Source organism: Aquarana catesbeiana, linkage group LG08 (genome assembly GCF_042186555.1).
Source record: "Aquarana catesbeiana isolate 2022-GZ linkage group LG08, ASM4218655v1, whole genome shotgun sequence".
Lineage (NCBI taxonomy): Eukaryota > Metazoa > Chordata > Amphibia > Anura > Ranidae > Aquarana > Aquarana catesbeiana.
Genome location: NC_133331.1, coordinates 263,184,404 through 263,201,245, shown reverse-complemented (window position 1 = coordinate 263,201,245; position 16,842 = coordinate 263,184,404). Strand labels below are relative to the sequence as shown.

Genomic DNA, 16,842 nt, shown 5'->3' with positions numbered 1-16,842 from the left:
GGTAGACTCCACATTACCACTTTATAAACTCACTTATATTAACTACAAATGCCCTAAGAAATTCACAAAGATCTGGGGAACATGGTCCAAGCAGTAAGATTGCCATGGCCTGATGAGGTGTGAGATGTGCCCTAGGTTGATATGTCCTCTCCCCCCCTCCCATCCCCCCCCTCTCATTCCCCCCCTCCCCTCTCATTCCCCCCCCTCCCCTCTAATTCCCCCCCCTCCCCTCTCATTCCCCCCCCCTCCTCTCATTCCCCCCCCCTCCTCTCATTCCCCCCCCCCTCCTCTCATTCCCCCCCCCTCCTCTCATTCCCCCCCCCCTCCTCTCATTCCCCCCCCCTCCTCTCATTCCCCCCCCCTCCTCTCATTCCCCCCCCCTCCTCTCATTCCCCCCCCCCTCCTCTCATTCCCCCCCCCTCCTCTCATTCCCCCCCCCCTCCTCTCATTCCCCCCCCCTCAACCCCTTGATCATTCTCTATCCTATATACAGATACCCTGACAAATAGACAACATTACAACCTAACCCACCAAATGAAGGTGATGTCAGATGGAAGATAGAACCCGAACTTTATATATGTAGTTAGGATTTGTCTTTTACGCTCTTATGTAATATTGCATATGTACTACAAATCATATACAACTTTGCATTATGATAACTGTAGTCTTCTGAATCTAAACTATTCACTATGACTGTATCCATTCATCATGTAGCAGCACTTTAATTTTCTTTTTTTTCGTTTGTATTTTATGTTTTTATATTTGTATACCTAAATCTTCCTCCTTCTGGAGACAAATAAAAAAACTTCTGTTAAAAAAAAAGAAAATGGCTGCCATTGAAAGAATACTTTTATACTGTGGGGTGAGAATGAGCCATGATTGGATAAAGTCATGATGACAGTGTCCAATCATGACTCTGACAGTGGTATGTGCCCTGATTAGCTGAAGCTTTCACTGCTTCAGCCAATCAGGGCTTGCAATGCACTGTTTAATGCCACAATGCTTTGTGGTCGGTTCGGAGGGGGGCAAACAAAGGTCGAACGACCCGTTTGTTCGGCTGTTAGCCGAACGTCCGAACAATGAAAGTTCGGCCCAAACTAATGCTTGGGCTGAACCGTTCGCCCATCCCTACCTACGACCCACAGTGTTTGCTTTTTTACAATGCAAATCATGTTGTGCTCCTTTAACAACCTCTTTAGGATAACCCCGCTGTCTGAGTCTACCCTCCGTCTCATCCAATCTCATCTCACAAGTCTCAGTGTCACCCACAATCCTTGATATACGTGTCAATTGACTCTGAGGGACCAATTTAAATACCCCAGGAGGGTGAAAACTGGAATAATGCAGTAGTTGATTTGATCAGTGGGCTTCCTATACAAATCACTGATAATACAGTGCCTTGCAAAAGTATTCACCCCCTTGGCATTTTTCATGTTCTGTTGCCTCACAACCTGGAATTAACATGCATTGTTTGAACTATTCATCCCCCTAAAGTCAATACTTTGTAGAGCCACCTTTTGCGGCTATCACAGCTCCAATTCACGTTGGATAAGTCTCTATGAGCTTGCCACATCTCACCACTGGGATTTTTGCCCATTCCTCTTTGCAAAACTGCTCCAGCTCCTTCAAGTTGGATGGTTTGCGCTTGTGAACAGCAATCTTTAAGTCTGACCACAGATTTTCTATTGGATTGAGGTCTGGGCTTTGACTAGGCCATTCCAATACATTTACACGTTTCCCCTTAAACCACTCAAGTGTTGCATTAGCAGTGTGTTTGGGGTCATTGTCCTGCTGGAAGGTGAACCTCCATCCTAGCCTCAAATCACACTGGAGAGTGGTAATATAATGAGTGTCTGCAAGTAACAGTGTACCAGGACCAATATTATGGCTGTGCTGGCTGTCTCTGCCTGGACAATTTCTATGGAGTGTGCTGAGAATATCCTTGTGCTGACTATAGACAATATTCCTGCCTGCTGCCTGGATAATTACTATTGCTGTCGCTAAGTACATCAGACCAGTGCTCTCCTCTGTGGACACTACTAGAAAGCACAGGTAATGCTTTTTTTTTTTTAATCTTTCCGCAATAGAATTTATTATGGATTGTAATTCTTGGTATGTACATGCTATGTGTTAGAAATATGAAGGGCCTTCAAAAATGATAGGTTGCCAGGAAATTATATATGTAATTTATGCTCCTAGAATGCCTGATGGTGCTACTTGGATGTTGGGCCTCTGTATGTGGCCAGGCTGTGTAAAAGGCTCACACATGTGGTATCGCCATACTCAGCATGTACATAGCAAAAATGACACCCCAAAATACATTCTGATACTCCTCCTATGTGTTGGAAATATCTTATAAATGGACAACTTTGTGTAAAAAAAATGTGTTTTCATTTTTTTCCCACACTTTCCAAAAACTTCTGGAAAAAATGAACCGTTCAAAAGACTCATTATGCCTCATAGATTATACGTTGGGTGTTTGCTTTCCAAAATGGGGTCATTTTGTGGGCAATTCCATTGTCCTGGTGCTCCAGGGTCTTCCAAAGTGTTGGTGGTTGAGAAATGAGATGTGTCATTTATGCTTGTAGAACGCTTGAAGGTGCTACTTCAATGTTGAGCCTCTGTATGTGGCCAGGCTGTGTAAAAGTCTCACACATGTGGTATCGCCATACTCAGGAGAAGCAGAATGTATTTTGGGGTGTAATTTGTTGTATGCATATGCTCTGTGAGAGAAATAACCTGTAAATATGACAATTTTAAATCCTTTTGCAAAGAATTGTGGGAAAAAATTACAACTTAGAAAACTCACCATGCTACATACTTAATACCTTGGAATGTCTACTTTCTAAAAAGGGGTCATTTAGGGGATATTTGTACTTTCCTGACTTGTAATGCCCCGTACACACAATCAGATTTTCCAACAACAAATGTTGGATGTGAGCTTGTTGGCAGAAAGTCTGACCGCGTATATGCTCCATCGAACATTTGTTGTCGGACTATCCGGCAACAAATATTGGCAAGCAGGTTCTCAGATTTTCCGCCAACAAATGTTTGTTGTCGGACATTCCGATCGTGAGTACACAAGTCCGTCAGACAAAAGTCCACGCATGATCGGAATAAAGTATGAGCCAGAGATATAACTAGCATTCGTAAGGGAGATATTACGTACGTCTTGTACGTCACTACGTTCGTGTTGGGCAACATTTGCGTGACCATGTGTATGCAAGACAAGTTGGAGCCAACATCCTTCGAACAAAAATCCACGATTTTGTTGTCGAAAAGTCTGATCGTGTGTACGGGGCATTAGTGTCTCAAGAAATGAGTTAGGCCTTCAGTACATCAGGTGTGATCAGATGTGATCAATTTTCAGTGATTGGCACCATAGTTTGTAGACTTTATAACTTTTACAAAGACCAAATAATATACACTAATGTGGGTTATTTTTACCAAAGATATGTAGCAGTATAATTTTTGGGCAAAATTTATGAGGAAAAATTACTAATTTGCAAAATTTTATGACAGGATTACTTATTTAAAATTTATTTATAGCACAAAAAAATAAAAAACCCACTAGTGATTAAATACCACCAAAGGAAAGCTCTATTTGTGTGAAAAAAAGGATGCACATTTCATATGGGTACAGTGTTGCATGACTGAGTAAATGTCATTCAAAGTGTGAGAGCGCTGAAAGCTGAAAATTGGTCTGGGCAGGAACTGGGTGTAAGTGCCCTGTATTGAAGTAGTTAAACAGCATTAAAGATTCCATGTTGCCCACCCACACAGCAAGGGTGTCATCTATAAATCTGTACAAGCAGGTTCAGTTTTTCATGAATAAATTACAACCATAGAAAAACGCATTCTCTACCATGTCCATAAATGCATTTGCGTATGGTGGGGCAACATTAGAACCCATAGCTGCTATGGGTTGTATACCATTATTGTACATCATCTGTCAGGACTTCCATTTAACTAAGGCATTATGGGCTGGCAGTATAGCTATATTGAAAATGTTCCTTTTGCCACATATTCTCCATATGTTTAGGACCCTACCCATTTCCATGTTGCCCACACACATTCGGAAACTACAATCTATCCTAAACTCATTTATATGGGACAAAAAGCAACCACATATAGGCAGCTTGTTGCTATTCACCCCTGCTTCACAGGCTGGACTACGGGCCCCTAATGTCCTAGTGTATTATAGAGTGGTCACCCTAAACTAAACCAGATTCTGTGGATGTCATCATCAGCACCATCCTGGACACAGATAGAGCAGAAAGCTCTTTCATCCTCACCAGAGACCATACTGAGTGCCTTATTACTTCAACCCAGACTATTCCTTAGGAACACTATGAGTAAAGGCATTTCTAATCATCTCCTTTCTCTATTACCACTACAGTCACTAAACCTGCTCTCTCCTTGTTAGAGATTCTGTATAGAGCCCTACAGAACAAACAGTCATTCCGTGCACAGTCTACATGTGTTTATCTGCTGCTACACTGCAAACAAATCAACAATTGTCCCCAACAGAGGGGGGACCAAGAAAAAGTAGGGCTCCAATGAAAGGCAATCTGAGTAAATGTAAATAATTAAACAAGTGTTTATTGTGGTGCACAAATAGATACATGTAGACATAAGAGCATGAACCGATAATTGCATTGCCCTGATAAAAATGATCGGCACTTAAAAACCCGATCAAAAAAATAACACAGACAGGGGGGACAAAAGACATGTAATCAAAACTGACCAACAAACAAACAAAACGTCCGGACGTCTAGGCAATTGATGTCTGCGTAACCAAACAATAAAAAGTGTTCAGCATGTGCTGAGTAGTACACTGCAAACAAGAAACAGGAAACTTTATTCAGAGAAAAGACATAGAGTTTTACCATAGAGGAGCTACAAACAAAATAAAAACACTGCCTACTACTAGTTGAAGAATACAGTATATCTCTACTGAATACTGATGTACTTGCTGCATAAAATACATGGACACTGTATTCCAACACCCCCACTCAACAACTGCTTCTTATATTAGTTCCATTTCGGATCTCCATTTTAGAAATCTGTTTCTTGTAAGCAGTTTCGTCAAAGCATCTGCTCCACTTTTGTTTCTTATGGGTTGGAAGTCTTTGCATCTCATGAATCTGGCTCTGGTTTTAATGGTACGTAAGCAACATAGGACAGACGTTTGGCTGAGATGCCTTTATTGCTTCTGGTGGATTTCCTGATTGAAGGCTCCTGAGGCCTGGTTTCTTCTTTTACAGTATTTGGATTGTTCGTATTTATTTCTGTTTCGGTGTCACTGTGTTGCTTATCTTCATGTGACACTGATGTAGAATTTTCCTCAGTTTAAGTGTGTTCAAAATTTAATAAAGTAACACAAACACTTCAGTTTCATCGACAATTACACTTCTACTGAAGGTTCCCTTGTTTGTGTTTTGGTGTAGAATTCTGTATCCCTTTTGAGATTCACTATACCCCACAAGTACACCTTCCTTTGCGCAAGCATTCCATTTTGTATGTTTTTTTTTTTTGGGACATGCACATGGGCTTTGCTTCCATGCTTCAAGATGGTTCAAATTTGGGTCCTTTCCATTCCACAGTTCATATGGAGTTTTTTTTGCTGTCATAATTGCCTCCCCCCAGTATGTGGTTGGCATATCTGCATCAAACTGAATGGTTCTTCCACTCTCACATATAGTACAGTTTATTCCTTCTGCAACCTTGTTTGTTCTGGATTGTATGATACAGTAGTTTGAAATATTATGTCATGCTTTCTGAGAATCGCCTGTGTGTCATCGCTTGTATATTCAGTTCCATTGTCTTGGCATTGCACACAATTTGTTTGCTTACTTGAGGCAAATACTGTTCACGTTTCTCTGGTACTTCGATTTTGTTGTATAGCAGATATAGTGTAGTATACCTGGAGTAATCATCTATAAAAGTGAGAAAATACCTCTTCTTTCCTAGGGTCAATTTTTCCATTGGACTACAAAGATCTGAATTAAAGTACTAAAGGCAGCCTACATATTTTTAGTGTACTGTAAATAAAGCTCATGAAAGTGCCACATTTTAATGAGTACCATAAATAAAATCATATTTACCTCAGAATACACCCATATGCTTGCTCTAATCCCTCCTTCTGTGTCACTGTTGCTGGATCCTGATAGTGATGGTGGGAGGAGTTTTGCAGAGCTAGCACGTTGTTGCCTTCCACTATCCTAGCATCTGCATCTCCCACAATAAACTATATTTCCCATGGGTCATTGGGCAGTTGGTCAGTGGCAGAGGCGGGGCATAGGTGGGCCAGACATGAGAAGTGGGCGGAGCCTTGGTGTGTCTTCAAAGAGGACTGACACACCAGGGATTTGTAAGTAAAGGAAGCAATGGCAATGACGTCACGGCACCGCGATGTAGGTCCTTGAACAACGGCATAACGCAAGAGGGGACAACGGAACCATTTAAAACGAGAGGAAGCTCCGTTGTCCCCAGAATAAAGGAAGCTGACAAGCTGGAGAGGGAGCAGGTACATTTCTATATCCTTATATTTATATTACAAACAATGAAAGACATGTTTTACAGTCTGCTAAGTTTTATCACATATTACATTTTAGTTTTGACCTTAGTTCTTCTTTAAGTCTAGAGGTGTTTTAGCTCTGCTGTTACTTTTCTTGTCTGTTCTTTTTCCTTTTATACAGCTGGTCTATTTCATTGTTTGATCACATGGACTCATTTTTATTCCATTTGCATAGTCATTTTTAGTTAATTTCTTTATTATGTCAGGACTTGTGTACCCAAGTCATCTGTGCCATGTGTGAATGCAATGTTAATGTTTTTCCTCCTTGGCAGTATTAACCACATCATTGCAGTTCAGCTGATACAGTTCATCTGTAATTTTAGCCTTTGCAAGTAAGATATCCCCTTATGTGATGGCACAACTGTCATCTTGGAAGGTCACTACATTGCCTTGTTTTGTGAGCTTCTTCACTGACAAAAGATTAGTTTCAAGTGCAGGGACATAGAGGACATTTTTCACAGGTATCTTTCTGGTAACACTCTGGGAAATAGGACAGTAAAGAAAACTGTCTCTTATTCCTTCTGATTCCATTATTTATTTGCCCATTATCTGTGGTGATTCTTTTTATGCTTTACCCTGGTCAAGGTGAAAAAAGAAATTTCTGTAATTTGTCATGTGACTCATAGCTCCTGAATCCCTTCCCTTCCACAGGCGGTGGTGTCAGCGGGGAGCATCGATAGCTTCAAGAAACTATTAGATAAGCACCTGATTGACCGCAACATACAGGGATATACAATGTAATACTGACACATAATCACACATAGGTTGGACTTGATGGACTTGTGTCTTTTTTCAACCTCGCCTACTATGTAACTATGTAACACACCATTCCTGCAAAGATGAGGTACAACTTTTGGATTGAAAAACATATTCGCTAGCTGAGGAAAAATCTGTTTCTTCCTTCACACTTTTGGCCTTTTGTAGTTTTGTTTTGCATTCTAGCTTTCCAGATTTTGCAATCTGCTTTTAAATTCACAATCACGTGTTTCTTGTTACTGTTTAAAGTGGACTTTGTGACAGAAGCACCGTCACTATTAATGCTTTCTGTTTTATGCTTATATTCAACCACCAGCTTGCCCTTAACATATTCCAATGTCAGTTCATCATCTGCATGTACATCAAGTGCTGTGACAAGCGTTTCATAACTTTCTGGTAAAACACTAAGTAATAGTGCTATGGCGTGAAAATCTTTGATTTCTTCTCCTATAACTCTCAGGCATTCAACCATTTCCAAGGTGTGCTTTATGTAATCCTGCATAATCTGGCCTTTCATCAGCTTAATTTAGTATAGCTATCTAATCAAATACAGTTTATTGCTAAAGAAATGTGGGGAGGATTACAAAAGGTGCATGAAAGAGCTAATCTCAGCAGTTTCACATTTACATACAGTATAGGTATGATTTGATCATTTTCTATACTAAGAGAGCTTGTTGTGCTCTGAGCTTTCTGATCTTTCTCTATCCACTCATCTGAAGGGTGTTCTGGCCTGACATCATTTATACATTTCCACATACCTTCTCTTACTAGCAGACTGGTATCTTTGGTTTGTCAGCTTTGCAAATGAAAGCTTTGTTGCATCTGTGTACTGACCATTTTCTTTTATTATGTCCCAATCTTCTTTCTGTGGCTGTATCTTGCACTTATTTGCTGTATCAGGCTATGACTGGATGTCTGAGCCCATAACATGTTAGAGATTCCGTATATAGCCCTACAGAACAGACCACAGACAGTGCACATTCCACATGTGTTTATCTGCTGCTACACTGCAAACAGGAAACAGGAATCTTTATTCAGAGAAAAGACAGAGTTTTACCATAGAGCAGCTACAAACTTATAAACACTGCCATCTACTGGTTGAAGAATATATTCCTACTGAATACTGATGTAGTTGTTGCATAAAATACATGAACACTGTGGGGTTGATTTACTAAAGGCAAATAGACTGTTCCCTGACCTTTGCAAGTGCAGTTGCTCCAGAACTTTGAATGATAGCAAATGAGCAGAAGCTCTGCTGGCTTCCGCTCATTTGGTATCATCCAATCACGTGCAAGCAAAAATGCTGTGTTTTTTTTTTATTTTCTTGGCATGTGATTGGGTATTCTTTGCAAAGTGAAGCTTTACCTCATTTACTAAGCTCAGGAGCAGGTGTGCTTGCAAAGTGCACAGTCTATTTGCCTTTAATAGATCAACCCCTGTATCCCAACACTCCTGACATATATTTACAAAGCTGAGTCACTGCTGGCATTCAATCTGTTGGTAACTTGCTCCACTTTGCAGCCATCAACATTTTTTAGGAATTAGGATCTAGATACTATATTGACAACACAGACAAATATCTCCAGCTCCAAAATATTCTGGACTGAATGTTGCAGCTGAAATCAAGACTCATTAGACCAAGCAACAATTCTCCAATCTTCTATTGTCCAATTTTGGTGAGCCTGTGCAAATTTTAGCCTCAGTTTCCTGTTCTTAGCAAACAGGAGTGGCACCTGATGTGGTCTTCTGCTGCTGCTGGTGTGGTCTTCTGCTGCTGTAGCCCATCTGCTTCAATGTTCGATGTGTTGTGCATTCAGGGATGGTATTCTCCATACCTTGGTTGTAATGAGTGGTTATTTGAGTTATGGGGCTTACACACGGTCAGACTTTTCGATTGGGCTGGTCTGACGGACGCCAACGGACCAAATCCGTCAGACAATCCGATCGTGTGTGGGCTTCACCGGACCTTCAGCGGACTTTTCCAGTCGCAAATCTGACGAACTTTAGATTTGGAACATGCTTCAAATCTTTACGTCGTAACTCCGCTGGACCCAGAAATCCGCTCATTTGTATGCTAGTCCGACGGACAAAAACCCACGCTAGGGCAGCTATTGGCTACTGGCTATCAACTTCCTTATTTAAGTCCGGTGTACGTCATCACGTACAAATCCGTCAGACTTTGGTGTGATCGTGTGTAGGCAAGTCCGTTCATTAGAAAGTCTGTCAAAAGTCCGTCGAAAGTCCGCTGTAAAGTTTGTCGGACCAGTCCGGTCGAAAAGTCCGCCCGTGTGTGCGCGGCATTACTGTTGCTTTTCTATCATCTCAAACCAGTCTGCCCATTCTCCTTTGACCTCTGACATCAAAAAGGCATTTTCGTCAACACAACTGCTACTCACTGGATATTTTCTCTCTTTTGGCCCATTTTCTGTAAACCCTAGAGATGGCTGTGCGTGAAAATCCCAGTAGATCAGCAGTTTTTGAAATACTCAGACCAGCACGTCTGGCACCAACAACCATGCCATGTTCAAAGTCACTTAAATCTCCTTTCTTCCCCATTCTGATGCTCGGTTTGAACTTCAGCAAGTCGTTTTCACCACGTGTAGATGCCTAAATGCATTGCGTTTCTGCCATGTCATTGGCTGATTAGCAATTTGTGTTACCAAGCAATTGAACAGGTGTACCTAATAAAGTTCCTGGTGAGTGTATATTTTTTACATTTTTAGGTCCTTTGATGTTATTGCTGTTTTGGTGGGGAGGGTCATAGGGTGGTGGCTGTAAGTGGGGGGTATAGTGGTATGGCGGATGGGGAGGGAGTGGTAAGGTGGTGTGTTTTGCAAAAGGCAGTGGAACCAGATGTTGGAGGAGGGAGAGAGAAGAGGCAAGTAGACCAGACTCTGGAGGAAGGGGGAAGATGGTGTAATAAGACTGGACTGTGAAAGCAGTCTTTATTGTTCCTTCAAAATCAGGCAAATAAAACAGCTTTCTTTAGCAAAGCAAATACAAACAGTCCCTATTCTGGTATATTGCAAACAAAATTACGGCTCATTGCTGGTGTACCAATTCCACGACTGAGCCAAGGATCTTGTCTGCTGAACTCCTGTGGCTATTCCTGTACCCTGAAGCACACTATAATATAAACACACAAAATACAGGCATTACTCAAGGTATACAACAGGTAGCATCCTTCCAGGGCGAATAAAAAGCAATGATTTTTAAAAAACAAAATAAAAAAATAGATTTTTTTAAATTTAATTACTGATTATTTTTTTTTTTGTAATCAGATTTTTTTTGCTTTTTATCAAATGTATTTTAATAAAATGCTGTCTAAATTATTAATGTATCTTAAATAGAAAACTATTTAGTTTATTCAGCATAAAATGGAACTTAGTTATGTAGCATGAGGCTGTATATTCTGCAATATTTGCATTTTTGGTAAACTCATTCAATGAATCCAAGCTCTGCAAGCTGAGATAACATGCACTACATTGATGCAGTCAGTCACATAAATTTACAGTAACCATGAGCTAAAACAAAGTTTAGGAATACTCCTTTATCCTATTGTTTTGTAAATCTATGTACACTGCAAACTGTATGATTGAATTGATTTTGATATTGCGGTTTTACTAACCTGACAGCTTATTATTCTAAATAGGAAATCTTTATTTTGTTTGTGAATATTAAAGATTCCAACTACCAGCAAGAATGAGTCCTTACATTTAAAGGGCACCTGTCATTTTGGATCCATCATGGTAGCGTCTGTTAGAGGTCATCCACTCACCTGCTGTCGCCACGTCCCTCACCTTGTTGTGTCACTGCCCCAGTGGGACTTTTGGTGAGTCAACAGCTGGTCAGAGGAGGAGCCGCTGTGGGACAGAGATGACAGAAGCTCTTTAAAAATTATGATTTAAATCAAGTTGATTTAAATCAAGCCTTTTTACTAGTGATTTAAATCGACTCGATTTAAATTAAATCCACCCTGCATCCTTCTAACTGGAAGATTGTGTAGCACAGGCATTACTCAAGGTATCCAACAGGTGGCATCCTTCTGATGATACTCAATGGAAATGTATGGAGGGTGGATAGGGAGCTGCTCCTAGTGAATGGTCTCCTCAGTAGATATAAAAATAGGTTAGCTCAATCTCCCCTTGGTTTATGTTTTTTGCCACCATAAGTGTAGTATTATTTATTAAATAAAAGGATAAATGATAAGAATGCACTCAAAAACTTCCAGCAGTTGGCATTGTATCATTGGGTCCAATGGATAGCCAGTTCTGGATGGTCATAGATGGATAGGTATGCCAATTAACACTATAGTCTCTCTTTTACAAAATATTTCTTGAGATTTTCAAAAATAACATACAGAACAATACAAAAGGTAAAAGAGTAGCAAGAAAACAAAATAATATAATACAATTTAATATGGGCCAAACGGTCAATAATGGCGAGAGCAGTGCAACACAAAACAGCTATTGGTACAATAACGGCCGAAAAGACCACAAAACCAGGCTTCAAATATAGAGCTATGCAGGAGTATTTGAACTTGCGGGGTCTCCATCTTGTGATTGATCAGGCCACAGCAACCTTTAGGAGGTGGCCGTATTCGCCCTCTGAACGAACTAGCCCATAAGATCCCAAAACAATAAAAAAAAAGACAGCAGATGAGGAGAAAGGGGAGAGGGAAGAAGAGAAAGGAGGGAAGGGAGAGGGTCCCATGGGAGACCACCACATAGCCACAACGAGAGTTTTATCAGCGTCCTCAGGTTGAAAGCACCGAACAGTCTAGGTCCAAATCAGCATTATGTGTGAGCCATGGCTCCCACACTTTCAAAAATTGGGTGTGCATGCACCCAATGAGAGGTGAGCTTCTTGGACACCATGAGTTGATGCTTAACCTCAGCTATGTTGAGGAACTGTTGCCACCAGGAAAATGGCATTCAGGAGAAAACAAAGCCCACCCATCTCCGCTGGTGTTTGGTCAGAGTTACTATAGATTTATGTTAATAAACTTCCCACAGATTATGCGTCAGGGACACAGTCAGGACAGTTCTAATCAAGACATACATGAGAGGGCAAGTCTAGCAAATGTGAAGTAAGGCATCCCGCTCCCTACAGCCCCAAAAACACATTGGGCACACGTTAGGAGCACACCGGGACACGCAATCAGGGGTCATATGCCAACAACACTACGATTTGTCTCTCATAGTCTGAGAACTAAGAACAAGTGTTTCTTGGCATACTTATCCACCTATGACCATCCAGGATTGACTATTCATTGGGACCCATGAAATAATGCCAACTCCTGGAAGTTTTTGGCATATTGCCTGTTGCTTTACTTACCACATGTTAGTAAATTTTTACCATTTATCTTTTTTATTACATAAATAATACTACACGTAGAGCAGCCCACTCTCCCTTTGGTTTGTGTTTGTGGAAAATATACTGTAAGGTACTGAAGTTTATTGGCGTTTCACAGGTGCATGCAGTTTATTGGGTGTCTATATACTGGGCACAACCTCATATTTTATATTTTATCAAACATTGGGTAATTTATTGTGTTTTTGTACCCTAATATTAACTTTCCTAAACAGTTGCACAAATATCGTGTGACAAAAAATTGGAACTACTATTATTTTACTCTCTAGGGTGTCTGCTTTTAGAAACTAGACAAGGAAAGAAGCCCCCAGATTGATGGGATTATGTGGGCCCAAAGTGTACAAAGAAAGTAGCGAGACAGATATGTCAAAAGCAGTATTTAAAACGTTATTGTTGCAACAAATTTAAGAGAAGAAGCAATGAATGGCTGGTGTAACGGCTAAAACACCAACAAGGCAAGAAACACAGATACAGAAAATTCCACATATGTTGGTTGTCTCATAGTAGGTGAGACACAACTGATACATATACAAGACACTGACACGTTTTAGAATAATGATTCCTTCTTCAGGGGATAGTAGCAGTAAGGTAAGTATCTGTTCTACATACAAAAGAATATATAAGTACAGACAAATACATAGAAAAATATATCCTAGAAAACTGCACATACATACAGTAGCAGAGAACTTTCTATATATATATATATGTATAATACTATACACTTTCATGTCCTTATAAGGCTAAAGGCATCTATACAACAGCCAAACAGATTAAAAACCAACAACGGCATCCATCACAGCAGCAGGAAGACAGCTAATCCCAAATACACAGAGGGAAGCTTAAAGTAAGGACCAAATGGGGTTAAATCATGCATGGCCACTACAGGACCACAAGGAGTCTGGTCAAGAAAAGGGGGAGTGAAAAAATTAGGGGAATCAACAATGTCTGAGCATAAAAACTCATGCTCAACAAACTAATAAATACACATGTTGTAACCATATAAGAGCACAATACTTATGTGTTGTAAAAGGCAAAGTTTATATAGATGGGCATGGAGCGCAGCTAAAATAAAAATGATACATGCAACTATTGCATACAAAACGGCTGCATATCCTGTCACATGTCCAATACTAAGAAATGGCAGAAAAGTCCTTTAAGGCATAACTAAAAAGTGTCACAACAGATGTACATAAAAGTATAGCCAAGAGGTATATTAATTGTGCTCAAATATGTCTCTATTACTCACAAAAACAGGGTACAAACAGACTGGGGCCGGGGGGTTACCACGGCATGAGGTAGTTCTAATGTAGGGTGGAAGGGCCCAAAACAGACGCCTCTGTTTGTTTCCAGGATGGATGGGTGCATTATCGGCTTTCTCATAAAGCCTACCCGGTAGAGAATTGCTGCCAGGCGGCTTCCCTGGCACTTCCTGTGTGGCCAGCATGCGTTCCAGTACGTCACACGTCGAGCGTTCAAGGTCACGCATAGGGAGATAGGGACACAGTGATAAGATTTCTCAGTGGACACAAGTGCCAATTGCCAATCTCCAGATGAACAAAAAGTACCACCCAATGTGGCCAGAGAAGGCAGGTGAGTGGCCCCCCGTGTGCCAGGCTTGGCTTCCCAAAAAGAGGTTGGTGAAACAACAGCAATCAGCACTCACATGTTAGAAACATCATATCAAAATATTGGCACCTTTTGAGCATGGACCCATCCATTAGTCCCTTTGTACCAGATTGACCTGCTATCACATACAGATATGCCAAGTCTGTTGGCGATCGCCTGGTACATAGTGAATATAAAGGTTAACACCTGAAGGGATCCATGCAAAACTCTAGGTATATTTTGCTGTGGTGGTTGGAGTTACTGCCAATATATGAGAGTAGGCAAACTAATTAAATTACCCAATGGGAACACTTTTTAACACCGACATTACGCCAACTGTAAAATGAAAGGTGTGGTTGATTTGCATGTGAGTGTGGTTGCTTTTATGTAGACAAAACTATCCAAAAATGTTGGAAAAGAGCCTACAGTCATATCTTGAGTATGAGGATGTGTAACCCAAACCTGCCTTGGGGTCGCCATGTAACAAATGTTCACAACGGTATTTTAACCAAAATTCTAAATTCATATCCTCATTTTGGACAGGGTGCATCCCCCCACGTGGCAGGGATTGGAATAAGAGGTTGCCGACAGGTTGAAGATCCATTTCAATTCAACCTGGAGCAACCTCTCCTCATGGTTTGAATGAGGTTACCACCAACTTCAAACCATTTTTAATATGTAAATGAAGATATAAATGAATGAGTACCCAATGATCACTACCTGTCACGTACCTGGTAGGTGGAGCCCGGAATGCAGGGAACGGCCTCTCGTATACCTCCAACTTGGGAACCCCTGGTAGTGATGACAGGGGCTCGGGAGTGCGAAGGGGCACAAGTGCCTGACTGGAAGGCTGGAGCAGAGAGCTGAATCAGGTAGTCAGCTGGGAGGTGTTCTGTAGTCCAGCAGCAGGATGTAGACAGCAGGGAGGTGTCTTGTAGTCCAGCAGCAGGATGTAGACAGCAGGGAGGTGTCTTGTAGTCCAGCAGCAGGATGCAGACAGCAGGGAGGTGTCTTGTAGTCCAGCAGCAGGATGTAGACAGCAGGGTGCAGGCAAGCCGGGTCAAACACAGACGGGCAGATCAGGTACAGAAGGTAAATCCGGGAGAATAGTCAAAGTCCAAAAGCTGAGATCAGGGCAGGCAGCAAACAGAGTAGTCAAAGTCCAAAAGCCGGGATCAGGGCAGGCAGCAAACAGAGTAGTCAGGAACAGTCCAACAGGTATCAGGTAGCAAATGCAAGTAACAGGGCACAAAGGGTCTTCAGGAACGCTGTAGACCGGACAGCAAGGCAGCAGTGGAACAGTCCTCTTTAAATAGCCCCTTTGGCGCCAAGTGCTGTCACAGGGCGCCGCTATTGGCGCTATTGTGCATGCGCGTATGCACGTTAGCACTATTGGCGCTATTGCGCATGCGCGTACGCACGTTAGCGCTATTGGCGCTATTGCGCGCGCGCGAGCGCCGGTCGGCGCTTCTGTGCACAGGCATTCCTTTGAACTTTAGTTTGCTGGGATATTTGCAAGAGGGCTTTTCCTGACACTACCAATAATCTTGTCCCACATCATCTTTTAATCAGCATTATTTCTCTGTCCCCTTTCTTTTTTAAATGTTGTGTTTTTCTTCCAACGGTGTTATAGTATTGGCACTTATATACAGATGTTCTGTAATTGAACCTGATTGTATTTTTGTTTATTTTGTGTCATGTTTGTATTTTCATTGACCTTATTATGTTTTGGTAGATTGATTACTCAGGATATCCATCCACAGCAGGTGTTTTTTTCTTCCTTTTTTCTCTTTTTCATCCTAGTCCCAATTTCACACACTTTTTTTTTGGAAGCCAAACCTGTGCGCAGGCTACTGACCTGCCTTCTCTTACCGTTGGGTGGTACTTTTTGTCTATCTGGAGATAAGTAGCCAAGATTGGCACCTGAAACTTGTGACCACTGAGAAATCTTCTTACTGTGTCCCCATCTCCCTACATGCGCCAGTGAACAATTGACGCGTGACGTCATCCTGCCCTTGCTGGGCGGGGCCACAGCACACACCCTGTGTCCAGAGGACCAAGCTGGAACACACACCTGCTGCACAGGAAGTGCTGGGGAAGTCGGCCAGGGGTGATTTCCCATCAGACGGGCTTTATGAGAGAGACAGGCTCCTTGCCATCATGCTCCCATCCATTCCAGACACAAGCAGAGGAGGCCGTTTTGGGCCCCTCCACCCTGCATTAGAACTAGGGTTGCACCGATACCGGTATCAGTGCTGATACTAAGAATTTGCACAAATATTGGTACTCAAGCAAATGCACCGATACCTGAAACCGATAACCCAAGGCTCGGTTCTTTCATCCGTCAGTGGGATTCCGCCCTGACAACTGAAATGTAAACAAAAGAATGCCAGCAATTATCGGTTGTTAAGGAGCGGGGTCGCCCCATCATTAACAAACGATGACATTTCAGCTGTCAGTGGTATTCCCCTGCCGGCAGATGAAATTTAAACAAAAGAATGCTGGCTAGTTTCTGCAGGCTGTAGTTG

At 41.7% G+C, this 16,842-nt stretch overlaps 1 protein-coding gene across 1 annotated transcript in view; it reads left to right on the top strand.

Moving 5' to 3' along the window:
* Window positions 1–16,842, top strand: part of LOC141106735 (membrane-spanning 4-domains subfamily A member 8-like) — a 76,912-nt gene that overhangs the window by 43,306 nt on the left and 16,764 nt on the right. The window lies entirely within an intron of this gene.